Here is a 3,599-nt window from a genome sequence, read left to right on the forward strand (position 1 = left end):
ATATTTATATTAAATTTTTAAAAAATATTTTATTCTAAATTTTTACTTGCGTTTTTTTAATATATTAAAGTTTGATCGGTACAGTCGAAAGCATATTTGTTACTTATTTCATAGTGAAATTTATTGCATTAATATATCATCTGAACTTCATACATGAATGAAAATGAAATTTTCATCATTACAAATAATATCAATCTTTCAGTTCATAAGTTCCAAATTAATATTTTAAATTTATAGTTTCGTTTAACATGAAAAATATGTGACAGATATGCATGCCTGTCAACTAGTAGATCGCGAGCTAAAGACTTGACAATACCGCTCCTTTTAAAGGATTAGAAGCGAATCGTGATTTAAAAAAACGTTGAGAAACATTGCAGTAAATGATTATAAACATTTTATTTATTTATAATTAGGAATTTTATGTTTATAAGTCATCTTTATCTTCTCACTCCTCCTATTAACTAGATCTCGTATAGGCTCTACACCTAATAATAATGTTAATTTTTATTTTTTTTTTGTATTTTTTATAAAAGTAAAATTAATATTAAATTAATTCTGAAATATTTACAGTTTTAACTTCTTGAAAATATATTTAAAAACTATTTTTTAAACGTTAAAAAAATAAATAAATAAAATTAATTGGATAAAAAATCTATTGAAAAATTTACGAATAAACGACTTTTTAATTGAAGTTTCATCAGAAACAAATAAAATTTTACTGGAATAATGTTAAATTCTATCAAAGTAGCCTACTAAAATTTAATTTTAGAAGGAAATCAAGAAAAAGTCTGATGATGATAAAATTTTATGTACCTAATAAACCATTGACGATGCCTTGAAAAAATAAAATAAATAAATAAATAAAACATAGCATTAAGAAAAAAAAATTTGAAATTTAAATTTCAATTTAACCAATGAAATTTTAAAGTAGTAGATGCGAAATAATCCTAGTTGATTCCTAAACTAAAAATCAGTCACTTGATTGAAAAATCACAAACTTATATTATAGCCTATCGGTTGGATGGATAAGAGAAATTTAAAAGATTTTTTTTATGTATTTTCTAACAACTTCCAAGAGAAATAAAAGAAGTTTTAAAATAGTTTAAGGAATAATATAAGGAAAAAAATAATAATAATTAATTTAAATATTAATTCAAAATCAATCATGCGAGTATGATTGATATAAAGTAAAATTTTCTATCGATCTGCTTTCATAAAATCAAAAACAGATGATTCAATCATTTAATTATTATATAACTTAATTTCAAATACAGATAAATATATATATATATATATATATATATATATATACTAAAGCTATTATTAATTGTTTAACGTTTAAATTAAATATTTGTATTGTTATCGTTGCTTTATACAAGAATTACAACTCTCAATTTAATTTAATAAATTTATAAAATATTTTTAAAATATTCTTTTAAAAATAATAAAAATAATAATAAATTTTGTTTTTTTTCCTAGTTGAAAATAATTTTATAATGTTTTTAATTTATTAATTTGATTTTAAAATGTAATTAAGATACACGTAAAGTTAATAATTGTGAGTGATATCTACGACGAAATTTTTTTCTTTTGTAAATTATGAAATTATTTTTTAAAATCTTTTAATGTACGTTTTTTTTAATTGAAAAAAATGATAAAAAAATTGACATTTTTCGGAGAATGTCATAATTTATTCGTGATTAATTATGCTTCTGAAAATACTTGAAAGATTCCCTCTGGAAATGGATTGAATTTACATTTGTTAGGTTCATTTGATTAACTAACATCGAAAATGATCATTTTTGTAATTAAAATTACACTTTTTTTTTAAAAGTAAAAAAAAATAATAATTAAATAATTCTGTAGAATACCAGAACGGATGACCTAGCAATAAAAAAAAGTATAGTTAGTTGTTTGAAATATAAATTGTAAATCACCTAAAAAACAAAATCCAGACAGATAAACAGACTTCAAAATTAAGTTTTTGTGATGCATATGTAAATATATGCCTTAGGAACTAGTTTACATACACACACGTATGTATATGTGAGTATGTTTGTAGTTATGTATATGTGTGTGTTTATATTTATACAAATAAGCTAGTATGTATGATATCCTTCAATGATATACTATATATAGAATAAAGAAATGTATTGTAGATTTACACTCATTTAACTCTTGAATATCTGAAGTCATCTTCCTCCTCTTTTTTCTCCTCCAAACACACACACAAAAGAAAAAATTTCACGTTTATATGAGGATTATCCCACGTTTCTACTTTGATACATCTGATTAAATACACTACAATTTATAAATAGATAAATAAATAATATATTAATTGTATAAAAATAAACTTTTTATTATATTTACCAATATTATTATTAATATATTTAATTGTATATAGCACTAAATATACATAACAAATGCATTTTTTTATTACTATAAGTTTTTAATTTATTTAAGCATAAAAAATTGTTTTAGCAAAAACATACTTCTATTAATTCTCTTCTTTGTCAAAAACAATTAAAGTGTTATTAATCAGATTTAGAAAAGAATAAAGTGATTATTTATAGAGATGTTAGGAAGTATTTTTACACAAAAAAAACAATTAAATTCGATACTCTCTTGAAATTTGTTATTATTAAATTGACGAAAATAAAGGAAATTAATAAGAACAGATTTCGATGATTTGTTAAGATTTTAATTGTTTTCCCTTCTTGTTTACAAGAAAATTTTAAAAATTCTTTTAACAATTAAATTATTTTTGACAAAAGAAAATTGCTAGAATTTGATTGAGCATTTCTCTATTCCTCTCTAGACACGTTTTAAAGTGCAGATTATTATTAGAGGGTAGAATCTATTCAAGGATCTAGGCTGAAAAAAAGGAAGAGAGTGAAGAGATAAGGAAGAGACAGGGATGAGGGGATGAGGGAGATTATTTTTATTAATATAAAATATTGAAATAAAATTATAACAATTAAGGAATTTGAGTTATTAATAAACAAAAATTAGGGAATTTATTTATTTATTTATTTTCTATAGCCTTTAGACTTATATTTTAAAATATATGAGAATTTAATTAAGTATTTTTGTATAGTTCTAAATTCGTGTTTCGAAGTATAAAAATAATATTTTATTTATCAGAAAATTTGGAATTAATTGAATACAATTACGTTTTAACTAGTTAAATAAAGTTTAAATAATATAATCGTATGAAGTTACATGACTTAAACGTTACGTTGCGTGACATATTGGCGTACGAAGTTATGTAACTTAAGTTACGTTACGTGACTTTAAATGTTTAATAATAAACTCAACAATATTCAATAAATTATAAAAATAATTAGCTTATAAATTCATTTATTTACTAGACATTTAAATCTAAAATATATATATAAGAATACTTTTGATAATTAAAAAAGAATATATTAACAATTAGCCTAATTAACGGGATATAACTTAGCCAATTAAGTGTACAGACATTATGTAATTTGGACTAAAGGTAGGCAATTAAGTCACCATCTTGTACTAAATTTAATAAGAAAAATTAAATTAATTGATTTAGAATATTCAGGAAGATATGATCGATCCACAAAAAT

Source organism: Centruroides sculpturatus, unplaced genomic scaffold (assembly GCF_000671375.1).
Source record: "Centruroides sculpturatus isolate CEXI.00-Female unplaced genomic scaffold, Cexi_2.0 scaffold2059, whole genome shotgun sequence".
Lineage (NCBI taxonomy): Eukaryota > Metazoa > Arthropoda > Arachnida > Scorpiones > Buthidae > Centruroides > Centruroides sculpturatus.